Source organism: Pristiophorus japonicus, chromosome 9, assembly GCF_044704955.1.
Source record: "Pristiophorus japonicus isolate sPriJap1 chromosome 9, sPriJap1.hap1, whole genome shotgun sequence".
NCBI lineage: Eukaryota > Metazoa > Chordata > Chondrichthyes > Pristiophoridae > Pristiophorus > Pristiophorus japonicus.
In genome coordinates this window covers 205,182,237-205,207,723 of record NC_091985.1, presented here as the reverse complement: position 1 = coordinate 205,207,723, position 25,487 = coordinate 205,182,237, and the positions used below count along the sequence as shown (strand labels likewise).

The 25,487-nt window shown below is 48.2% G+C and overlaps 2 non-coding genes across 2 annotated transcripts; one reads left to right on the top strand and one right to left on the bottom strand.

The window, feature by feature from the left end:
- Positions 1-2,989: 2,989 nt before the first annotated feature.
- LOC139274432 (U5 spliceosomal RNA) lies at positions 2,990-3,103 on the bottom strand. Its single transcript, XR_011595490.1, has one exon. It is a non-coding gene; the product is annotated as a U5 spliceosomal RNA (small nuclear RNA).
- A 10,823-nt stretch (positions 3,104-13,926) lies between these two features.
- On the top strand, positions 13,927-14,040 carry LOC139274426 (U5 spliceosomal RNA). Its single transcript, XR_011595484.1, has one exon. It is a non-coding gene; the product is annotated as a U5 spliceosomal RNA (small nuclear RNA).
- The last annotated feature ends 11,447 nt before the right edge of the window (positions 14,041-25,487 follow it).

Genomic DNA, 25,487 nt, shown 5'->3' with positions numbered 1-25,487 from the left:
GCCTGCACTCCTGCAAGAACAGCAGGTCTGCTTTGACCTTGGCGAGGTACCCCAAGGTGGAAACACATCGTGTAGTGGATTTTACGCTACGCACGTTAATAGATGCAATTTTTAAATCTATGTTTAAGTTACAGGTTACATTCAAAACATTTACATTTCAAATAAACTGTCCTTTACGTTGGAGACCTGTCCAGTGGCCGGTTCCTGCAAACATAGATTTTCAATGTAAAAGTCTACTTCACCTGGGCTGGCATACTGGTCTTTTTTTTTATTTCAAAATATACTTTATTCATATAAAAATTTGTACAGTACATTCAAAAGCAGTTCAGTACATTTAGCTGCGGTCAGCAATCCCATACACTACATTTGGGTGCTGACAGCAGTTCCATTCGATACATTTCCTTGCTTTTCATTTCAAGTACAATTCGGTACAATACGGGATACATTGTAGTACATTCGCCAAATTACATTACATGTGTCACTATACAGGACACGGAATGGCTGATGATACATTTACATATTTTCTTTTCAACGTGCATTATGAAACAGACCTTGCATTGTACATGGCACTACATAGGTGTTTATAGATGATGGTGCTCCATGTGCACAAAAAAGAAGTTACAAGTACGGCCCGAGGGGAGTTTTGAACAGATTCCTGCCCCCGGGTTTATCGTGGCAGAAGGGCTTTAAACTGTGGCCCTTCCCCACCGTGCCTTTGCGGCAGCTGCACCAATTTTAAGTGCGTCCCTCAGCACGTAATCCTGGATCTTGGATTGCACCAGTCTGCAACACGCAGACATGGACATCTCCTTGCTCTGGAAGACCAGCAAGTTTCGGCAAGACCAAAGAGCGTCTTTGACTGAGTTGATGACCCTCCAGCAGCAGGGATGTCTGTCTCAGTGTGTGTCCCTGGGGACAGTCCGTAGAGCACAGAGACTTGTGTTCCGGAGCTGCTTGGGATGAACCTCGACAGCAACTACTGCATCTCTTTCCAAACCTGCCTTGCGAAGGCGCAATCCTGAAGGAGATGGGTGACAGTCTCGTCCGCCCTGCAGTCGACTCGGGGGCACTGTGCCATGTTGCTGAGACGTCGGCTGTGCATGAACGCTCTGACGGGTAGGGCCATCCTCACCGCCAACCAAGCTACGTCTTGGTGCTTGTGTGAAAGCTCTGGCGATAAGACGTTCTGCCAAATGAGTTCGACAGTCCACTCAGCGAACCACCTGACAGGGTCCACCCTCTGCTTCTTTCGTAGGGCGTCCAGGATGTTACGTGCTGACCACTGTTTTATGGCCTTGTGGTCAAAGGGGTTTTTTGTGAAAAACTTTTCCGCGAAGGACAGGTGGACAGGCAACAATGGGGACAGGTAGAAACTCAGCACGTAGTGACACTTGGTGTTTGCGTACTGGGGGTCTGTGCACAGCTTGATGCAGCCGCACACAAAGGTGGCCGTCAGGATGAGGGCCACGTTCGGAACATTCTTTCCTCCACTGTCCAGAGATTTGTACATTGTATCTCTGCGGACATGCTCCATTTTGGACCACCAGACAAAGTGGAAGATGGCCCGGGTGACTGCCGCGGCACAGGAGCGAGAGATGGGCCAGACCTGTGCCACGTGCAGCAAACCCGAAAGCACCTCACTCCTGATGACCAGGTTCTTTCCTGCCATGGAGAGGAAGCGCAGCTTCCACCATCCCAGTTTTTGCTTCACTTTGACGATACGCTCTTCCAGGTTTTTGGCGCATGCCCCGTCCGCTCTGAACCATATTCCCAACACCTTCAGGTAATCTGGCTTAACGGTGAAGGGGATAAAGGATCGGTCAGTTGCCAAAGAACATGGCCTCGCTTTTGCTGCGATTGACCTTCGCTCCCAAGGCCAGTTCAAACTGGTCGCAGATTGTGAGCAATCTGCGGACCGACTGCGGATCCGAGCAAAAGATGGCCACATCATCCACATACAGAGAGGTCTTGACCTGAGCGCCTCCGCTGCCTGGGATCGTCACCCCTCTAATGCCCGCATCCTTCCTAATGGACCCGGCAAAGGGCTCGATACAACACACAAACAAGACAGACAAGAGAGGACAGCCTTGCCTGACTCCAGATCTGATCAGAAAGCTTTCAGTTTCCCACCCGTTGATTAGAACTGCGCTACAGTTATACAGGGTATTGGTGAGACCACACCTGGAATACTGCGTGCAGTTTTGGTTTCCATATTTACGAAAGGATATACTTGCTTTGGAGGCAGTTCAGAGAAGGTTCCAGCGATGAGGGGGTTGACTTATGAGGAAAGGTTGAGTAGGTTGGACCTCTACTCATTGGAATTCAGATGAATGAGAGGTAATGGTATTGAAACGTATAAAATTATGAGGGGGCTTGACAAGGTGGATGCAGAGAGGATGTTTCCACTGATGGGGGAGACTAGAACTAGAGGGCATAATCTTAGAATAAGGGGCCACCAGAGATGAGAAGGAATTTCTTCTCTCAGAGGCTTATAAATCTGGAATTTGCTGCCTCGGAGAATTGTTGAAATTTGAACATTGAATAAATTTAAGACAGAAATAGACAGATCCTTGAGTGATAAGGGGAGCGGGCGGGGAAGTGGAGCTGAGTCCATGATCAGATCAGCCATGATCTTATTGAATGGCGGAGCAGGCTGAAGAGCCGTATTACCTTCTCCTATTTCTTATGTTCAGCTCTGTCAAGCCCGTGTGGTGGCTGGTGTACAAAGACCACTACACGTGAAAACAATCCACACACAGGCATCTTCCCACGCTCCAAGATTTAGTTCGGGATCTGGAGTTTTAAGATTCTTCTGAAAGCTGGTGACCCCCAGGTGGGCAAGTTAACTCCCACAAACAAGTGCTTTACTCCGACATTGACAACTACAACAAGTAGAACCAGTAGCCAAATCATCAGTAGTTATCGCAACCTGTATAAAGCCACACCTACTACATAACGCAAAGATCAGTCTGTTTTTGAACAATAAGACAGCCCCACTAAAGCAGGGCCTCGAAAAATTAATTAAAACTCCGAATGTTACTCTCCACGGAAATCTTTAGTAAAAGGCGAAAGATTTATACGATCTGAAGAGAAACCAGAATATACTGATTATTCCCGCGCAGCTCCTCGCCCCCAAGCGACGGCTTGCCTCTTTAACGTTGGGCTGAGCCGCTAGAACTAACTTCTAGAAAAGATATATTACCACAAATCAATACAGCGCGAGGGAAAGTAACTGGAAACTTCAGTGTCCGTGAAAATCAGTTAAACCTGAAGTTTATTTTAGTTTCTTGCTAAGTATTATGAAGAACATTGTGGGTATGTAAATGAGCTTGAGCTTTGTGTGGGCTGGGTTTACAGTGACGTGTCCAATTCTTCGGTACAACTTTACTTCGGGTTTTTATTCTCTCTCGGTGTGTTTGAAGCTTAAGGTAAACATTTTGGATCAGTGCGGTTTCTGCTCGTGAGCAAACGTGTTTTAGTTCATACAGGAAGTCATTAACACAATGAGAGCAGACACAGCTCAGAGCCGTGCACTGTCCACGTCTAGTATCCATTTCACTGATTTCAATGATATAAACCAGACTTGTTACTGTATTGGTCTGAATTTTTTTACATTTCAAAATATACTTTATTCATATATAAATTTGTACAGTACATTCAAAAGCAGTTCAGTACATTTAGCTGCGGTCAGCAATCCCACACACTACATTTGGCTGCTGACGGCAGTTCCGTTGGATACATTTCCCTGCTTTTCATTTCAAGTACAATTCGGTACAATACGGGATACATTGTAGTACATTCGACAAATTACATTACATGTGTCACTATACAGGACACGGAATGGGTGACGGTACATTTACATTTTTTTTTCTTTTCAACGTGCATTACGAAACAGACCTTGCATTGTACATGGCACGACATAGGTGTTTACAGATCATGGTGCTCCATGTACACAAAAAAGAAGTTCCAAGTACGGCCCGAGGGGAGTTTTGAACTGATTCCTGCCCCAGGGTTTACCGTGGCACAAGAGCTTTAAACTGTGGCCCTTCCCCACTGTGCCTTTGCGGCGGCTGCACCAATTTTTAGTGCGTCCCTCAGCACGTAATCCTGGATCTTGGATTGCGCCAGTCTGCAACACGCAGACGTGGACATCTGCTTGCTGTGGAAGACCAGCAAGTTTTGGCAAGACCAAAGAGCGTCTTTGACCGAGTTGATGGCCCTCCAGCAGCAGGTGATGTCTGTCTCGGTGTGTGTCCCTGGGAACAGCAAGTAGAGCACAGAGTCTCGTGTTACGGAGCTGCTGGGGATGAACCTCGACAGCAACCACTGCATCTCTTTCCAAACCTGCCTTGCAAAGGCGCAATCCTGAAGGAGATGCGTGACAGTCTTGTCCGCCCCGCAGCCGACTCGGGGGCACCGTGCCGTGTTGCTGAGACGTCGGCTGTGCATGAACGCTCTGATGGGTAAGGCCCTCCTCACCGCCAACCAAGCTGCGTCTTGGTGCTTGTGTGAAAGCTCTAGCGATGAGACGTTCTGCTAAACGAGTTTGAAAGTCAAAAAATTCCAGAAGATTCGTCAAGCATGATTTCTCTTTTATAAATCCATGCTGACTTGGACCGATCCTGTCACTGCTTTCCAAATGCGCTGCTATTTCATCCTTAATGATTGATTCCAACATTTTCCCCACTGCTGATGTCAGGCTAACCAGTCTATAATTACTCGTTTTCTCTCTCTCTCCTTTTTTAAAAAGTGGTGTTATATTAGCTACCCTCCAGGTCCATAGGAACTGATCCAGAGTCGATAGACTGTTGGAAAATGTTCAACTATCAGGCACCGGGGATTTATCGGCCTTCAATCCCATCAATTTCCCTAACACAATTTCCCGCCTAATAAGGATAGCATTCTGTTTCTCCTTCTCACTAGACCCACTGTCCCCTAGTACATTCGGAAGGTTATTTGTGTCTTCCCTCGTGAAGACAGAACCGAAGTATTTGTTAAATTGGTCTGCCATTTCTTTGTTCCCAATTATAAATTCACCTGAATCCGACTGCAAGGGACCTACGTTTGTCTTCACTAATCTTTTTCTCTTCACATATTTATATAAGCTTTTGCAGTCAGTTTTTATGTTCCCTGAGAGCTTCCTCTCGTACTCTATTTTCCCCCTCTTAATTAAACACTTAGTCTTCCTCTGTTGAATTCTAAATTTCTCCCAGTCCTCAGGTTTGTTGCTTTTTCTAGCCAATTTATTTGCCTCTTCCTTGGTTTTAGCACTATCCTTAATTTCCCTTGTTAGCCACAGTTGAGCCACCTTCCCCATTTTATTTTTTTATTTCAGACAGGGATGCACAAGAGCTGAAGTTAATCCATGTGATCTTTAAATGTTTGCCATTGCTTATCCACCGTCAACCCTTTAAATATCCTTTGCCAGTCTATTCTAGCCAATTCACGCCTCATACCGTCGAAGTTACCTTTCCTTCTGCTGTGTATCTGTAAAGCATGCACTCCCATGTTCCACCACCAGGGAGCTCATCCCCTGAAGTCCCAAGGGATCCCAGCATCCCTTGGGAGCACTGTAAATAAGCCAGCCCCTAAGACCTGTTCCTCACTTTGCAGTGTCTTATTAAAGACTGAGGTCACTGTTACTTTAACCTCCCTCTGTGCAGCCTCATCTGTGTTAGGAACACAATAACTGGCGGCAAGAATACGAATCCAACGCAAAGATGCAGCAAATCGTGGGAATCCTGGAGAAATTCTCGGAGGGTGAGGACTGGGAATTTTTAAATTTTTTTTAAACATTTTTTTATTCGTTGCCAATCTTTCCAATTCTTTGTCAAATCACAAACGCCAGAGGTCACCTTGCACACATCAAGGATCACTCTGCACCAATGCTCTTAGCCAAAAGGCCTGGAGCCACTGCACTGTTCCTGGAAGTACTGCAATACCAGGTTTGTGCCGTGGAGGTGGAGGTGGAGGTGGAGGTGGAGGTGGAGGTGGAGGTGGAGGTGGAGGTGGAGGTGGAGGTGGAGGTGGAGGTGGAGGTGGAGGTGGAGGTGGAGGTGGAGGTGGAGGTGGAGGTGGAGGTGGAGGTGGATGGGTCAAACTACCCCACCCACCTCCTATTTCCAAAAAGCATAGAAGAATCACCTTCATGATCCAGGGAGAACCACGTTGGGGTCATGGTTACTCCCCTGTCAGGTCAGTTACGCATGATCTTAGCCAAAAGGCCACTGGGAAGCCTTTGTCGAATGGCTAGACCAGTACTTTGTAGCCAAGGAGCTGGACGGAGAAGGAAGCGCTGAAAAAAGGAGAGCGGTTCTCCTCACAGTCTGTGGGGCACCGACCTACAGCCTCTTGAAGAATCTTCTGGCTCCTGTGAAACCCACAGATAAGTCATATTAGGAGCTGTGTACACTGGTTCGGGAGCATCTTAACCCAAGGGAGAGCATGCAGATGACGAGGTATCAGTTCTATATGTGCCAGCGATCTGAAGGTCAGGAAGTGGCGAGCTACGTTGCCGAGCTAAGGCGACTTGCAGGACAATGTGAGTTTGATGGCTACCTGGAGCAAATGCTCAGAGACTTATTTGTACTGGGCATTGGCCATGAGACTATCCTATGAAAACTTTTGACTGTAGAGACACCGACCCTCAGTAAGGCCATTGCGATAGCACAGGCATTTATGTCCACCAGTGATAACAGCAAACAAATCTCTCAGCACACAAGTGCGAGCAATGTTCATAAATTAACTGGAATTGTGTTTGCGAGCAGAAATGTGCAGGGCAGAACCCACGAGTCTGCAACTGCCAGCAGGCCTCAGGTGGCTCAGATGACTCAGAGTCCCCAACAAAGGATGAATGCAAGGCAATTCACACCTTGTTGGCATTGTGGAGGCTTGAATGCAGCCTATTCATGAAGCTTCAAAGGGTATGTTTGCAAGAGCTGTGGAACAATGGGGCACCTCCAACGAGCTTGCAAATGAGCTCCAAACTCTGCAAAACCTGCTAACCACCTCGTGGCAGAGGAAGATCGGTCCATGGTGGATCAAAGCAATTTCGAGCCTCAGAGAGAGGAGGCAGATGCTGAAGTACACGGGTGCACATATTTTCGACAAAATGTCTACCTATAATGCTAAACGTAAAATTGAATGGCTTACCTGCAGCCATGGAATTGGACACTGGTGCAAGCCAATCAATCATGAGTAAAAAGATGTTTGAGAGACTGTGGTGCAACGAGGCATTCAGACCAGCCCTGAGCCCCATCCACACAAAACTGGGAATGTACACCAAAGAGCTTATCATCTGCCCTGGGCAGCGCCATGGTCAAGGTCACCTACGAGGGCACAGTGCATGAACTGCCACTCTGGATTGTCCCAGGCGATGGCCCCACACTGCTTGGAAGGAGCTGGCTGGGCAAAATCCACTGGAACTGGGATGACATCCGAACGCTATCACATGTTGATGAGGCGTAATGTACCCAGGTTCTTAACAAATTTCCTTCCCTTTTTGAGCCAGGCATTGGAAACTTTTCTCGGGTGAAGGTGCGGATCCACTTGGTCCCAGAGGCATGACCCATTCACCACAAGGCGCGAGCGGTACCTCACATGATGAGGGAGAAAGTGGAAATCGAGCTGGACAGGCTGCAACGCGAGGGCATCATCTCCCCTGTGGAATTCAGTGAGTGGGCCAGCCTGGTTGTTCCAGTACTCAAAAGTGATGGCACGGCCAGGATTTGCGATGATTATAAAGTAACTATTAATCGTTTCTCGCTACAGAACCAATACCCACTACCTAAGGCAGACAACCTATTTGTGACGCTGGCAGGAGGCAAGACATTCACCAAGCTCGACCTGACTTCAGCCTACATGATGCAGGAGCTGGAGGAGTCTTCAAAGGGCCTCACCTGCATCAACACGCACAAGGGACTATTAATCTACAACAGATGCCCATTTGGAATTCAGTCGGCTGCAGCGATCTTCCAGAGAAACATGGAGAGCCTACTCAAGTCGGTACCACACATGGTGGTCTTTCAGGACGACATATTGGTCACGGGTCGGGACACCGCCAAGCACCTACAAAACCTGGAGGAGGTCCTCCAGCGACTGGATCGCATATGCTGCGGCTGAAGAGGTTGAAATGCATCTTCATGGCAACAGAAGTGGAGTTTTTGGGGAGAAAGATCGCGGCGGATGGCATTCGGCCCACAGATGCCAAGACAGAGGCTATCAGGAACGCACCCAGGCCACAGAACGTCACGGAGCTGCGGTCGTTCCTGGGACTTCTCAACTATTTTGGTAACTTCCTACCGGGGTTAAGCACCCTTTTAGAGCCCCTACATGTGTTATTGCGCAAAGGTGAGAACTGGGTATGGGGAAAAAAACCAAGTAATTGCTTTTGAGAAAGCCAGAAACATTTTATGCTCCAACAAGATGCTTGTATTGTATAACCCATGTAAAAGACTTGTGCTAGCATGTGACGCATCGTCGTATGGAGTTGGGTGTGTATTACAACAAGCTAACGTTGAGGGGAAGTTGCAAGCTGTCGCCTATGCTTCCAGGAGCTTGTCTACGGCCGAGAGGGCCTACAGCATGATTGAGAAAGAGGCATTAGCGTGTGTGCTCAGGGTAAAGAAAATGCATCAGTACCTGTTTTGCCTCAAATTTGAGCTGGAAACTGATCACAAGCCCCTCACATCCCTGTTCTCTGAAAACTAGGGGATAAATACTCATGCCTCAGCCCACATACAAAGGTGGGCACTCGCACTATCAGCGTATAACTATACCATCCGCCACAGGCCAGGCACTGAGAACTGCGCGGATGCTATCAGTCGGCTACCATTGCCCAACACAGGGGTGGAAATGGCGCAGCCCGCAGACTTGTTGATGGTCATGGAAGCGTTTGAAAATGATAAATCACCTGTCACGGCCCGCCAGATTAGGACTTGGACCAGCCAAGATCCTCTGCTGTCCCGAGTAAAAAACTGTTTACTGCATGGGAGCTGGGCCAGCATCCTAGGTGAAATGCAAGAGGCAATCAAGCCATTCCAGCGGTGAAAGGACGAGCTGTCCATTCAGGCAGACTGCCTGTTGTGGGGTAACTGAGTAGTGCTGCCAAAAAAGGGCAGGGAGATGTTAATCTCGGATCTCCACAGCACACACCCGGGTATGGTAATGATGAAAGCGATAGCCAGGTCCCACGTGTGGTGGCCCGGTATCGACTCTGACTTAGAGTCCTGTGTATGGCAATGCAGCATATGTGCTCAGTTGAGCAACGTGCCCAGAGAGGCACCACTAAGTTTGTGGTCCAGGCCCTCCAGACCTTGGTCAAGGATCCATGTCGACTATGCGGGCCCGTTTCTCGGTAAAATGTTCCTGGTGGTGGTGGATGCTTTTTCAAAATGGATTGAATGTGAAATAATGTCGGGAAACACCATCACCACCACCCTCGAAAGCCTGAGGGTCATGTTTGCCACCCACGGCCTGCCTGACATACTGGTCAGTGACAACGGGCCATGTTTTACCAGTGCCGAATTTAAAGAATTCATGACCTGCAATGGGATCAAACATATCACCTCGGCTCCGTTTAAACCAGCCTCCAATGGGCAGGCAGAGCAGGCAGTGCAAACAATCAAACAGAGCCTTAAATGAGTAACAGAAGGCTCACTCCAAACCCGCCTGTCCTGAATACTGCTCAGCTACCGCACAAGACCCCACTCGCTCATAGGCATGCCCCCGGCTGAGCTACTCATGAAAAGGACACTTAAAACCAGACTCTCGCTGGTTCACCCCAACCTGTATGATCAGGTAGAGAGCAGGCGGCAGCAACAAAATGTAAACGATGGTCGTGCCACTGTGTCACTGGAAATTGATCTGAATGACCCTGTGTATGTGCTAAACTATGGACATGGTCCCAAGTGAATCGCGGGCACGGTGATAGCTATGAAAGGAGTAGGGTGTTTGTAGTCAAACTAGACAATGGACAAATTTGCAGAAAGCATCTGGACCAAACGTGGCTGCAGTTCACAGACTGCCCTGAACAACTCACAGCAGACATCACCTTTTTCAAGCCCACAACACACACCCAAAGGATCAATGACTACACGCCAGACCAGAAAATCGAATCCATCATGCCCAACAGCCCAGCAAGGCCAGGGTCACCTAACAGCCCAGCAAGGCCAGGCTCACCTAGCAGCCCTGCAGGGCCAACAACATGCCAGCCCAGCGAGGGCACAGCCAACACACCAGAACAGACATTTATACTGAGGCAGTCCACCAGGGAAAGAAAGGCTAAGCATGGGCAAGGAAACCTCCTACTGATTACTACCTACCACTCTCCCTCAGCTGGTGAATCAGTACCCCACTATATTGAACACCACTTGAAAGAAGCACTGAGAGTAGCAAGGATTGATTGAGTCCTGAAGGACATAGCTGCCAGATTGGGCCTGCGACACAATTATCACAGCCCCAGGAGATAGCTGCAGGGGTTTCTCAGGGCAGTGCCCTAGGCCCAATCATCTTGAGCTGCTTCATCAATGACCTTCCCTATGACCATCATAAGATCAGAAGTGGGAATGTTTGCTGATGACTGCACAGTGTTCAATGCCATTCGCAACTATTCCAATAATGAAGCAGTCCATACCCACATGCAGCAAGATCTGGATGAGATTCAGGCTTGGGCTGATAAGTGGTAAGTAACATTCACGCCACACAAGTGCTATCTCCAACAAGCCAGAGTCTAACCATCATCCCATGACATTCAATGGCATTACCATCGCCGAATTCCCCACCATAAGCATCCTAGGAGTCCATTGACCAGAAATTTAAATGGACCAGCCAAATAAATAATGTGGGCAACAAGAGCCGGTCAGAGGCTGGGCATTCTGCGGCAAGTTTCTCACCTCCTGACTTCCCAAAGCCTTTACACCATCTACAAGGCACAAGTCAGGAGTGTGATGGAATGCTCTCCACTTGCCTGGATGAGTGCAGCTGCAACAACACTCAAGAAGCTCGAAACTATCCAGGGCAAAGCAACCTGTTTGATTGGCATCCCATCCACCACCTTAAACATTCACTCCCTCCATCACCGACATACTGTGGCTGTCATGTGTACCATCTACAAGATGCACTACAGCAATTCACCAAGGCTTCTTTGGCAGCACCTCCCAAACCCACAACCTCTACCACCTAGAAGGACAAGGTCAGTAGGCGATTGGGAACACCATTACCTCCAAGTACCCCTCCAAGTAACACACCATCCTGACTTGGAAATATATCGCCGTTCCTTCATCGGCGCTGGGTCAAAATCATGTAACTCCCTCCCTAACAGTACTATGGGAGTTCCTTCACTACCTGCAGTGGCACCAGCGACCTGAAAGACTTGCACGGGATTTGGACCAGCACCAGATCCAGGTCACCATGAAAGTGGATGCCAGCAAAACCATCCTGCACCCCCCCTCCAGCTTTGCCATCGGAGGAATTCGGGGCTACATGGTGTACGCTGGCCAACCCAACGTGTGCCGGACCTGCGGGAAGGCAGGCCATGTGGCGGCAAGCTGCAAAACTGTCATCTGCCGAAACTGCAAGAACAAAGGCCAACAGACAAAGGACTGTAAGGAGACCAAGTGCTGCAACCTCTGTGGTCTGGCTGGGCACCTTTACAAAAACTGCCCCAAACACAGCTTCAGCTATGCACAGGCAGCAAAGAACATTGCACCAGAGGAGGAGGAAGCTGAGGAACACAATGTTCCAGAGGAGACCTACACCCTCCCCCCGACCAGTGCCCTGAGCAAAGAAGCAATCACCCTCGTGGACTCGGAACAAGTCAGGGAGGAAGAGAAGCCTGCTACGGCGAGCTGCGAGACACCAGCACCCAGCAGTGAAGCTCTCCCCCAGCGCACCGAGTCCAGGAATGAGGAGACAGCAGATGATGAAGCGGGATGGGAGACCATCAAGAAAAAGGCCTGCTAGCGTAAGGAGAACAGGCAAGCAAGGGCCCCTGCGGAAACGAAAGGGAAGAGGCGGCTAACGTCCACAACAGACAGCAGCGACGGCAGCTCGTCTGATGATGAAAGGCGAGACAAAGCCCCTCACTACCGCCACCAGAACAAGAGGCAATACGCCAACCCACAGCCACAGGTGACCGGGAGCAGTGAAATGACCAGCACAGCCCCGCTCCGGAAACCCGGGAGCAGTGAAGCACCCAGCGCACACGAGCTCCGGAACACCGGGAGCAAAGAAGCGACTAACACAGACCAGCTCCAGGATAACGGGAGCAATGAAGTGCCCAGCACACCCACCTCCGGAATACCAGGAGCGACGCAGCGATCGCAGCACACCAGCTCGAGATCACTGCGACTGATGAAAAGAGGGAACCACCAACACCCGGCGAGGACAGTGCAGAGGACATATCGGACTTTCTGACAACACTGCACCAGTCCCCGGGTGGAAACACTCCCACGGTAGAGGACGACCATTGCAAGGAAATGGCGGACGAGACTGTCATGCATCTCCTTCAGGATTGCGCTTTTGCAAGGCAGGTTTGGAAAGAGATGCAGTGGTTGCTGTCGAGGTTCATCCCAAGCAGCTCCATAACACAGGACTCTGTGCTCTACGGGCTGTTCCCAGGGACACACACCGAGACAGACATCACCTGCTGCTGGAGGGCCATCAACTCGGTCAAAGACGCTCTTTGGTCTTGCCGAAACTTGCTGGTTTTCCAGAGCAAGGAGATGACCATGTCTGCGTGTTGCAGACTGGCGCAATCCAAGATCCAGGATTACGTGCTGAGGGACGCACTTAAAATTGATGCAGTCGCCGCAAAGGCACGGTAGGGAAGGGCCACAGTTTAAAGCCCTTCTGCCACGGAAAAGCTGGGGGCAGGAATCAGTATAAAACCCCCCTCGGGCTGTATTTGTAATTTACTTTTTGTGTACATGGAGCGCCATGATCTGTAAACACCTATGTAGTGCCAGGTACAATGCAAGGTCTGTTGCGAAATGCATGTTGAAAAGAAAAATGTAAATGTACCATCACCCATTCCGTGTCCTGTATAGTGACACATGAAATGTAATTTGTTTGAATGTACTACAATGTATCCCGTATTGGACCGAATTGCACTTGAACTGGAAAACAAGGAAATGTAACGAACGGAACTGCCGTCAGCACCCAAATAATAGTGTATGGGATTGCTGACCGCAGCTAAATGTATTGAAATGCCTTTGAATATACTGTACAGATATTTTTTTTATTAATAAAGTATATTTTGAAATAAAAAAAAACAGTGCAAAGAAATGTATCGAACGGAACTGCCGTCAGCACGCAAATGTAGTGTATGGGATTGCTGACCGCAGCTAAATGTACTGAACTGCTTTTGAATGTACTGTACAAATTTTTATATGAATAAAGTATATTTTGAAATTTTAAAAAAGTATTCAGACCAATACATCAACAAGTCTGGTTTATATCATTGAAATCAGTGAAATGGATACTAGACGTGGACAGTGCACGGCTCTGAGCTCTGTGTCTGCTCTCATTGTGTTAATGACTTCCTGTATGAACTAAAACACGTTTGCTCACGAGCAGAAACCGCACTGATCCAAAATGTTTACCTTAAGCTTCAAACACACCGAGAGAGAATAAAAACCCGAAGTAAAGTTGTACCAAAGAATTGGACACGTCATTGTAAACCCAGCCCGCACAAAGCTCAAGCTCATTTACATACCCACAATGTTCTACATAATACTTAGCAAGAAACTAAAATAAACTTCAGGTTTAACTGATTTTCACGGACACTGAAGTTTCCAGTTACTTTCCCTCGCGCTGTATTGATTTGTGGTAATATATCTTTTCTAGAAGTTAGTTCTAGCGGCTCAGCCCAACGTAAAAGAGGCAAGCCGTCGCTTGGGGGCGAGGAGCTGCGCGGGAATAATCAGTATATTCTGGTTTCTCTTCAGATCGTATAAATCTTTCGCCTTTTACTAAAGATTTCCGTGGAGAGTAACATTCAGAGTTTTAATTAATTTTTCGAAGCCCTGCTTTAGTGGGGCTGTCTTATTGTTCAAAAACAGACTGATCTTTGCATTATGTAGTAGGTGTGGCTTTATACAGGTTGCGATAACTACTGATGATTTGGTTATTTACTTGTTGTAGTTGTGAATGTCGTAGTAAAGCACTTGTTTGTGGGAGTTAACTTGCCCACCTGGGGTTCGCCAGCTTTCAGAAGAATCGTAAAACTCCAGATCCCGAACTAAATGTTGGAGCGTGGGAAGATGCCTGTGTGTGGATTGTTTTCACGTGTAGTGGTCTTTGTACACCAGCCACCACACGGGCTTGACAGAGCTAAACATAAGAAATAGGAGTAGGTAATACGGCTCTTCGAGCCTGCTCCGCCATTCAATAAGATCATGGCTGATCTGATCATGGACTCAGCTCCACTTCCCCGCCCGCTCCCCATAACCCCTTATCACTCAAAAAAATTGTCTATTTCTGTCTTAAATTTATTCAATGTCCCAACTTCAACAGCTCTCCGAGGCAGCAAATTCCAGATTTATAAGCCTCTGAGAGAAGAAATTCCTTCTGATCTCTGTTTAAATGGGCGGCCCCTTATTCTAAGATTATGCCCTAGTTCTCTAGTTCTAGTCTCCCCCATCAGTGGAAACATCCTCTCTGCATCCACCTTGTCAAGCCCCCTCATAATTTTATATGTTTCGATAACATCACCTCTCATTCTTCTGAATTCCAATGAGTAGAGGCCCAACCTACTCAACCTTTCCAAATAAGTCAACCCCCTCATCTCTGGAATCAACCTATTGAACCTTCTCTGAACTGCCTCCAAAGCAAGTATATCCTTTCGTAAATATGGAAATCAAAACTGCACGCAGTATTCCAGGTGTGGTCTCACCAATACCCTGTATAACTGTAGCGCAGTTCTAATCAACGGGTGGGAAACTGAAAGCTTTCTGATCAGATCTGGAGTCAGGCAAGGCTGTCCTCTCTCGTCTGTCTTGTTTGTGTGTTGTATCGAGCCCTTTGCCGGGTCCATCAGGAAGGATGCGGGCATTAGAGGGGTGATGATTCCAGGCAGCGGAGGCGCTCAGGTCAAGACCTCCCTGTACGTGGATGACGTGGCCATCTTTTGCTCGGATCCGCAGTCGGTCCGCAGATTGCTCACAATCTGCGACCAGTTTGAACTGGCCTTGGGAGCGAAGGTCAATCGCAGCAAAAGCGAGGCCATCTTCTTTGGCAACTGGGCCGACCGATCCTTTATCCCCTTCACCGTTAAGCCAGATTACCTGAAGGTGTTGGGGATATGGTTCCCAAAACCTGGGAAGAGCGTATCGCCAAAGTGAAGCAAAAACTGGGATAGTGGAAGCTGCGCTTCCTCTCCATGGCAGGAAAAAACCTGGTCATCAGGAGTGAGGTGCTCTTGGGTTTGCTGCACATGGCACAGGTCTGGCCCATCTCTCGCTCCTGTGCCACGGCAGTCACCCAGGCTGTCTTCCACTTTGTCTGGAGGTCCAAAATGGAACGTGTCCGTAGAGACACATGTACAAATCTCTGGACAGTGGAGGAAAGGATGTTCCGAACGTGGCCCTCATCCTGATGGCCAGCTTTGTGTGCGGCTGCATCAAGCTGTGCACAGACCCCCAGTATGCAAACACCAAGTGTCACTACGTGCTGAGTTTCTACCTGTCCCCTTTGTTGTCTGTCCACCTGTCCTTCGTGGAAAAGTTTTTCACAAAAAAACCCTCTGACCACAAGGCCATAAAACAGTTGTCAGCACGTAAGGTCCTGGACGCCCTACGAAAGAAGGAGAGGGTGGACCCTGTCGGGTGGTTCCCTGAGCGGACGGTCAAACTCGTTTGGCAGAACATCTCATCGCCAGAGCTTTCACACAAGCACCATGACATAGCTTGGTTGGCGGTGAGGAGGGCCTTACCTGTCAGAGCGTTCATGTACAGCCGACATATCATCAACACGGCACGCTGCCCCTGAATCGGTTGCGGGGCGGACGAGACTGTCACCCATCTCTTTCAGGATTGTGCCTTCGCAAGGCAGGTTTGGAAAGAGATGCATTGGTTGCTGTCGAGGTTCATCCCAAGCAGCTCCGTAACACAGGACTCGGTGCTCTACGGGCTGTTCCCAGGGACACACACCGAGACAGACATCACCTGCTGCTGGAGGGCCATCAACTCGGTCAAAGAAGCTCTTTGGTCTTGCCGAAACTTGCTGGTTCTACAGAGCAAGGAGATGTCCATGTCTGCGTGTTGCAGACTGGCGCAATCCAAGATCCAGTGCTGAGGGACGCACTTAAAATTGGTGCAGTCGCCACAAAGGCATGGTGGGGAAGGACCACAGTTTAAAACCCTTCTGCCATGGAAAACCCGGGGGCAGGAATCAGTATAAAACTCCCCTCGGGCCGTATTTGTAATTTACTTTTTGTGTACATGGAGCACCATGATCTGTAAACACCTATGTAGTGCCATGTACAATGCAAGGTCTGTTGCGAAATGCATGTTGAAAAGAAAAAAAAAATGTAAATGTACCGTCACCCATTCTGTGTACTGTATAGTGACACATGAAATGTAATTTGTTTGCATGTACTACAAGGTATCCCATATTGGACCGAATTGCACTTGAACTGGAAAACAAGGAAATGTAACAAACGGAACTGCCGTCAGCACCCAAATAATAGTGTATGGGATTGCTGACCGCAGCTAAATGTATTGAAATGCCTTTGAATGTACTGTACAGATTTTTTTATGAATAAAGTATATTTTGAAATTAAAAAAAAACAAGCACCATGACGTAACTTGGTTGGCGGTGAGGAGGGCCTTACCCATCAGAGCGTTCATGCGCAGCCGACGTCTCAGCAACACGGCACGGTGCCCCCGAGTCGGCTGCGGGGCGGACGAGACTGTCACGCATCTCCTTCAGGATTGCGCCTTCGCAAGACAGGTTTGGAAAGAGATGCAGTGGTTGCTGTCGAGGTTCATCCCAAGCAGCTCCGGAACACAAGACTCTGTGCTCTATGGGCTGTTCCCAGGGACACACACCGAGGCAGACATCACCTGCTGCTGGAGGGCCATCAACTCGGTCAAAGACACTCTTTGGTCTTGCCAAAACTTGCTGGTCTTCCAGAGCAAGGAGATGTCCACGTCTGCGTGATGCAGACTGGCGCAATCCAAGATCCAGGATTACATGCTGAGGGACGCACTTAAAATTGGTGCAGCCGGCACAAAGGCACGGTGGGGAGGGGCCACAGTTTAAAGCCATTCTGCCACGGTTAACCCGGGGGCAGGAATCATTTCAAAACTCCCCTCGGGCCGTACTTGTATCTTCCTTTTTGTGTACATGGAGCACCATGATCTGTAAACACCTATGTCGTGCCATGTACAATGCAAGGTCTGTTTCGTAATGCACATTGAAAAGAAAAAATGTAAATGTACCATCACCCATTCTGTGTACTGTATAGTGACACATGTAATGTAACTTGTTGAATGTACTACAATGTATCCCGTATTGTACCAAATTGTACTTGAAATGAAAAGCAAGGAAATGTATCAAACGGAACTGCCGTCAGCACCCAAATGTAGTGTATGGGATTGCTGACAGCAGCTAAATGTACTGAACTGCTTTTGAATGTACTGTACAAATATTTATATGAATAAAGTATATTTTGAAATTAAAAAAAAGACCGGTATGCCAGCCCAGGTGAAGTAGACTTTTACATTGCAAATCTATGTTTGCAGGAACCGGCCACTGGACAGGTCTCCAACGTAAAGGACAGTTTTTTGAAATGTAAATGTTTTGAACTGTAACCTGTAACTTAAACATGGATTTAAAAATTGCATCTATTAACGTGCGTAGCGTAAAATCCACTACATGATGTGTTTCCACCTTGGGGTACCTCGCCAAGGTCAAAGCAGACCTGCTGTTCTTGCAGGAATGCAGGCTGCTGCACTTCAGCAGTTACCGGCAGTGGTCATCCATCCATATGGTCAGGAGGCAACGACTGCTGGTCTTCAGCCTAGGCATTCTGCTGCGGGAAGGCCACTTCACCATCACTGAAGTTAAGGAGGTGGTGGGCGTCCGCCTCCTCGTAGCAGATGTAATGTACAAAAATTCCCCTTTAAGGCTAATTAACGTGTCTGCCTCGCCTCTCAGAAGCGAGCGGCTGGCCCTCTTCCAGCAGCTCCCACTGCTGCTGGTGACGTCCAGGCCGGTCATTCTGGGTGGTGACTTTAACTGCATCATCAATGCGGCTGGACGATCCAGCAGAGCCGACATTCAAGCTGGACGCCACGTCCAAACTCCTGATGGATGCTGTAAAAGACACCAAGCTGTGCGACATCTTCAGCAACCCTGCAGACGGAGCACCGCGCAGATACACCTGGTCAAGACCAGACGGGTCCGTCCGTTCCAGAATAGACTTCCTGTTTGTGTCCCACACGCTCAAGGTCAGATCCACCGATGTCACACCGGTGTTCTTCTCTGACCACTGCCTCCTACTGGCCGACTGTTGCCCACAGGAAAACCAGAAATTTGGCAGAGGGATATGGAAGCTGAACGTGAAACTGTTGACTCTGGAAAACGTGGAGGAACTCAAGAGGGATTACAAAGGTTGGAGAACCGTAAAATCCATTTGCGATTCCCCGATACACTGGTGGGAAACAATCAAGACAAACATCAAGAGGTTCTTTATTCTCAAAGGTGTTCAGGAGGCGAGAGGGAGACAGAGGGAATTGTCCCAACTCCAGAAGAGCATGCAAAACCTGCTCCTGTTGCAGGGGATGGGAGTCGATGTCGCGGAGGAACTCGAAGAGGTGAAGGGCCAGCAAGTCTTGCTCTTTGGCTCAGAGTCCTCCAAAATCATTTTCCGCTCCAGAGTCCGCTCCGTCGAGCAGGGTGACACGTGTTCGCGCTTCTTCTTCCAAAAGGTACACAGGGGGAGCTCTGTGATCACCAGCCTAAAGGAAGAAGACAGTTCTGTTACGTTTTCGCAGCCAGATAGGTTGAGGATCAGCAAATCCTTCTATGCCAGGCTGTATGATGTCAAGCCCACAGACCACACGGCCTCCCAGTCGTTCCTGCCGTCTATCACGGAGGTCCTAGATGACAGCGAGCGGGAGAATCTGGACCACCCATTAACTCTGGACGAGATGACAAAGGCCGTTCAGTCCCTTGCGACAAGTAAAACTCCCGGAAGCGATGGCTTACCGGTCGAGTTGTATTCGGCTCTGTGGGACTGGATGGGCCCAGACCTGCTGGAAGTGTACGAGGGTATGCTTCTGGCTGGCAGTATGTCAGAATCAATGAGGAAAGGCATCATCACCCTCAGCTACAAGCAGAAGGGGGAGAGGGAGACCCCCAGTACGCAAACACCAAGTGGCACTATGTGCTGAGGTTCTACCTGTTCCCGGTGTTGCGAAGGATGGGCCTGGCCATGCTGCCGCGAAACGCCCCCACCAGTTGGACCATGCCTGTTCACCTGTCCTTAAAGGAAAAGTTTTTCACAAAAAACCCGTTTGACCACAAAGCCATAAAATAGTGGTCAGCACGTAAGGTCCTGGACGCCCTACGAAAGAAGGAGAGGGTGGATCCTGTCGGGTGGTTCCCTGAGCAGACTGTCGAACTTGTTTGGCAGAACGTCTCATCGCCAGAGCTTTCACACAAGCACCAAGATGCAGCTTGGTTGGCAATGAGGAGGGCCTTACCCGTCAGAGCATTCATGCACAGCCGACGTCTCAGCAGCACGGCACGATGCCCCCAAGTCGGCTGCGGGGCGGACGAGACTGTCACCCATCTCCTTCAGGATTGCGCCTTTGCAAGGCAGGTTTGGAAAGAGATGCAGTGGTTGCTGTCGAGGTTCATCCCGAGCAGCTCCGTAACACAGGACGCTGTGCTCTACAGGCTGTTCCCAGGGACACACACCGAGACAGAAATCATCTGCTGCTGGAGGGCCATCAACTTGGTGAAAGACGCTCTTTGGTCTTGCCGAAACTTGCTGGTTGATAGAGTATTCAAACAGGCTCATTTAGACAGACTGTGAAAATTCACAGACCCCCAAGTCAAGGCTGCTACATGCAGTTCGGCATGTTGCATTAACTCATCAATCAACTTGACATTTTCGGACCTTGGGTAGCGAGCCAATAAAACATTAAAAGACTTTCAATTGAGCCAATAAGGTCAAAGAAGGTGAGTTCTTTTCTGTAAATTGATCCAGGCATAAATACAGCCATTTTGACCATGCGTCTCAGTAAGACAAAGAAATTGGCAATCAGCCAGCAGTTTGTTGCTCTCTGCCAAGATTAAAAAGTTAAAACTACCATCGGAGTTCGTATTTTATTGGAAATTAAGAGATCTAACAATTTTGGCGCTGCGAACAGGATCGCTGAGGAAAGAAACTGAATTTTGGACATCGGACCTATATATTGAGGTAAGGACTCCTCTTTTTAAAAAAAGTCCTCAGTCAAAAGTCTAAATTCGCCTCTCTTTCTACGCGATTCCGAAAGCCTCCGGTTTGCGAACCCTCCGGTTGGTAGTTGGCTCGAGGTCCCATAGACGTCTAAACTTCGGCGGTGTGTTAGTTAATTAATCACCGACCTATTGATCGGCTAGCAGGCCTACGACTCGCGACCCTAATAAAGAAATGGCGGCAGGAGATAAGGGCAAAGAATTGCCTACAACTGTTAAAGGTGGGCAGGCACCACCTGAAGTTTTTTTTAGATTTAATTCTCTAACAGTTGAAAGAATACATAGAGCAACAATTCAACTTATCTAAAACCTGTATTAAGATTAAAAGCGCAAACCCGAAGACACGACCGAGGAATAGATACGGTTTCTGAATCCTCCGACAATACAGTGTCGGAGGATGATGAAGAATTAGGGGTGCGCTTTGCCCCATTTAAAAAAAGATGAGTTGTAGGCAAATCAGAAGAGACTGCGGATGAGGGCGGAACCAAAAAAACAAAGAGAAGGGTGTACGAAGAATACTTAGTTCATGATCCGGCAGACCCAGAGAAAATTGATAAATGGTCCAAGGAATTGCCCAATCCAAAGAAAGGGGGAGTAAAAACGTGGGACCAATTGGACCGCTTAAGAAATATATATCAACTTCATCCCTGGGACGGAGTGCAAATTTTGACCAAAATGGTGCCAAAAACAGAGGGAAGAAAATTGCACGACAAGGTAGATGAAGTTTTGGGGCAGAATGAGCAAGAATTAGATGCAGGATGGGAGGCGATTAAACACTGGCTGCAAGCCTTCAGTCCAGCTAAGACAGACTGGGGAAAAATTGCAGCCTGCCAACAGAAAGGAACAGAGGAGGTCCTGGAGTATGACGAGCGGTTTAGATGCACGTGGCTAGAACATTCGGGTATGACTAATACGGATGAGGAAATGGATAAACAAGTGTTTGGACCCCTGAAAGCAGCTTTCGTGGCAGGTCTAAAGCCAGAACTGTCCAAAATGCTTAAGGTAGTGTTACCGGACTGGGAAGGTAGAGGAACTACCTTTGCAGCATTGGTGGATCGATGTAACCAATTAGATCGGGATATGGGAGCTAAAGTCTGAGCTGTACAGGCTATGGGATGGAAATCCCAGGATTCCGATTAACAGTCATTAGGAAAATTATCCGGAAAATGTCATTATTGTGGGAAAGAAGGTCACTGGGCCAAGACGTGCAGGGCAAAACAGCAAGGTCGTGGCTGGGGAAGAGGACGCAGCCAGGGATACAATTCAGCCAACAAGCCAGGCTTGTCACAAGATAATGACCTCATAGAAGCATTTAAGCGACTGACAATACAACAACAGAAGGAGTTACTTGGGATAGCAAAAAACGAATAGAGCCCACCCTGGCCCCCCCTCCTCGCACTAATACAACAAAGGGGAGATGGGCTATATATAACTGTGAGGGTGGGCGATAAGGATGTGGACTGTCTTTTAGACACAGGGGCGGAATTAACATGCTTACCCCGACAATATGGAGACTTTTTGCCGTTGGATGGTAGGGCACGTACAGCCCATGGAGTTGGGGGCTATAAAATGGAAATTAAAAGGACAACACCGGTACTTATAGGGCTGGGTCCACATGAACTAACCACGCCGGTCTGGATAGGCCCAGTAGATCAACCCCTTTTGGGAATGGATGTTCTAATCCAAATAGATTCATCGTTGCATTTCGAGGATGGTCGGGTGACATGGTCAATTAGAACTTTGAAGAAAGAAGAATTGAAGGAACAGCCGATATGGGCTAAAGATAAGAAAGATTGTGGCCTACTCCAGATGGAGCCTGCGTCATTTATAGGGACCAAGCCTCCATGCACTAAACAGTATCCCATCAGTCCAACTGCCATCGCGGGAATCTTACCGGTTATTCAGCAATTGGAGAAACAAGGGGTGCTTATTAAAACGCATAGCTCCTCCAATAGCCCCATGTGGCCGGTACAGAAATCTAATGAGACTTGGCGTTTGACTGTCGATTCTCGGAAAGCTAACCAGTGTATTGATCAAAAAGCTCTTTGGTCGCAGATCCCTCCACCATTTTTAATGCCCTCAAACCGGAACATAAATATTTCTCGGTTATAGATATGGCCAATGGATTTTGGTCGGTGCCTCTGGCACCGGAGGTTCGACAGTGGTTTGCTTTCACTGTCCAAGGACAACAGTATACTTGGACCCGGTTACCGCAGGGTTTCCACAACAACCCTACGGTATTCCACATGGCTTTACAAAGCCATTTGCGAGAATTACCTCCCCTGTCATCCACAGTCATCCAATATGTAGACGATATCCTGCTAGCTTCAAACACGGAAGAAAAGCATGAACAAGATTTACGAGCTTTGCTGGATCACCTTCGGCTGAAAGGACATAAAGCCAGCATCGAAAAAGCACAACTATCCCAAGAAGAGGTTGTATACCTGGGACAAAAGATTTCACAAGGAAAGAGAGAACTTACCCAGGATAGAACTGCAGCCATTCAGGCTGCTAAAAAACCCACCACTATTCAGGGACTAAGGTCTTTTTTGGGATTGTGTAACTTTAACAGAAATTGGATTGACTCCTTCACACAGCTTGCTCAGCCACTGAATGATATTTTAAAGGGGAAACGTGCCTCTAAAGAAGCCATCACCCTCACTAAAGAACAGCAAGAGGCCTTCCTGAGTTTGAAAAAGGCTTTGTGTTCGGCACCGGCTCAGGGAATCCCCGACAGTGGTAAGCCATTTACCCTGTTTGTTCATGAGAAAGAAGGATATATGACAGCTATACTGACACAAGAACATGGGGATCAGCAAAGACCTATTGGCTATTATTCGGCAAAACTGGATGTGGTAGCCCTCGGATGGGGAAGTTGCCTAAGGGCCATGGAAGCTACATGTCGAGCGGTAATGATCACTGCGGGTCTAGTCCTCGACCAAAAGCTGATTGTCAAGTGTCCCCACACCGTACATGCTTTGCTGTCTATGAATAGAATGTCTCAGGTGACGGCAGCAAGATGGACCCGCTGGACAGCAGTTTTGGAAGCTCCTAATCTCCATATCGTCCGGTCCAGCCCGGTTAATCCCGCAACTATGCTCCCGATGTCAGAATCGAGGGAGCAAGAGGGGGGAGAATGTGAAGAGCATGACTGCGTGGAGATTTTAAAAGAAACAGAAGAAGCAGCCTTAGCAGCAGAGGAGCCTCTGCACAACACAGACCTCATCCTGTTTACAGATGGTTCCTCCTTTGTTGACAATGGTACCAGAAAAGCAGGATGGGCAGTTACAACCTTATATGAGGTAGTGGCAAAAGGATGTTTACCCTCAGGAACGTCAGCACAACAGGCCGAGTTACGGGCCCTATCAGAAGCATGTCGAATAGCAGAAGGACAGACAGCTAATGTCTACACAGATTCGCGTTATGCTTTTGGAGTCGCTCATGACTTTGGTATGTTATGGCGGAAAAGAGGATTCGTCACTGCTGCTGGTACACCTATCCGAAATGGAAAAGAAGTCCGAGACTTACTGGAGGCCATACAATTACCTCAGGAAGTGTCCATCCTGAAGTGTAAGGCCCATACCAAGAAAAATACCACAGAAGCACAGGGAAATACCCTAGCTGACCAGGCAGCTATAGATGCCGCCTCACAGGGCGTTCCTCCAGAAGAACCAACACAGATGTGCAGATTGAAAGCACTCAGGACTCTGACACGAGACCTTCAAACAATGCAAGGCGAGTGCTCCCGAGAGGAAAAATGGACATGGATTGAGGCAGGAATTAAGCTATGCGAAGATGGTGTCTGGAGACAAAGAGTTACCGACAAGCCAGTCGCGCCACAAGCGCTTATGCCTATTTTAGCCCAACAGATCCACTCGTGGGGACACTTGGCCTCACAACAGATGATGGCACGGTTCCAGAAAAGCTGGTGGAGTCGGGGATTTAAAAAACATGCTCAGCTGGTAACAGACCGCTGTGTGGTCTGCCAGAAAAATAATTCTGGACCCATCACGGTAATGCCCCAACTGAGGCCCCCTGCCCCTGTCGGACCATTCCAGCATCTGCAGATTGATTATATATCTCTTCCTTCATGCCAAGGATACACTAACATTCTTGTCATGGTCGACAGATTCTCTAGATGGGTAGAAGCTGTCCCAACTAAAAGAGCCACAGCCAATCACACTGCAAAGGTCTTGTGTAAGGATTACATTCCCCAATGGGGAGTCCCAAGTAGCATTGACTCAGATCAGGGAACACACTTCACAGGTGCTGTCTGCCAAGAAGTTTGCAGGTTACTGAACATTACGTGGGATTTACACTGTCCTTATCATCCACAATCATCAGGACAAGTAGAACGAATGAATCAAACTCTGAAACAACGGCTTGCCAAATATCACCAAGAAGCAACACCATGGCCCCAGGCACTACCAATAGTGCTATGTAGCATTAGGGCAACCCCGAACAGAACTACAGGTCTAAGTCCATTTGAAATTATAACAGGAAGACCCATGTCGCTGTCAGGAACTATCGATTTACGGAAAGCTGATGTTCACTTAATGAGTGACACTTTGTTATCATACTGTCAGAACTTAACCAATGCTATTAGTTCTGTTTCCCCGACAGGTATCGGCAGCTTGGGGTAATCCACCCGAAGGAGGACACGACATCATCCCGAGAGTCTGGGTGTATGTGAAAAAGTTGCATAAAGAACCTTTGGGTGCCAAGTGGGAGGGACCTTATCAAGTGTTATTGACCACCCAGGCAGCTGTTACAGTCCAAGGAAAGAAAGCCTGGATCCACGCTTCACACGTTAAACGAGCACCCGTAACTGAAGCTGAAATTTAATAAGGACAATTACTTTTCGCGAAAATGTATGAAATTATTTTGTAGAATGTTTAACCAGTGATACCTGATGTTTTATGATTCAGTTTGTGAAAGAATCAAAGGGGGGATTGATAGAGTATTCAAGCAGGCTCATTTAGACAGACCGTGAAAATTCACAGACCCCCAAGTCAAGG